Source organism: Chiloscyllium plagiosum, unplaced genomic scaffold (genome assembly GCF_004010195.1).
Source record: "Chiloscyllium plagiosum isolate BGI_BamShark_2017 unplaced genomic scaffold, ASM401019v2 scaf_41542, whole genome shotgun sequence".
NCBI lineage: Eukaryota > Metazoa > Chordata > Chondrichthyes > Orectolobiformes > Hemiscylliidae > Chiloscyllium > Chiloscyllium plagiosum.
The window spans coordinates 680-1,163 of record NW_025203638.1 but is presented as its reverse complement, the minus strand read 5'-3'; positions in this window follow the sequence as shown (position 1 = coordinate 1,163).

Below are 484 nucleotides of genomic sequence, written 5' to 3'. Positions count from 1 at the left end.
TGTTGCTTAAACACACTACACCTTTTGTACAATGGAGCAAAAGCACGGAACCTTTGCGTCGGGGGACAACTTCAAAATCGTTAATGAGACAAAATGCACAAATGAGCGAAACAATATAGCAACCACAGAAACTGGCATTACATAACGGGGTAAACTCCTCTGCTAATGTAAATAAGCAAAACAGTAAGGATTCACCCCGTGCTGTATTCTGTTAAAATTCAAGAGGCAAAGAACTATAGCAAAAATTAAGTTAAAAATAACAACATTATTACATTTTTACATTTTAAAGAGAATAATTAACTTACAACTACTTACACTCCTTTCTCTAAACCTGTCTTTAACCATCTGCTCTACAATACTGGTCTGAAAAGTTTTCCCCAAACCCGACCCCATTGATTTTACAAAAATGTTCAAATTTAAAAACCAGCCAGTTGTCGAATCTTCTCGTTGTATCTTTCTCTTTAGATTTTCTCTACAGGTCGGT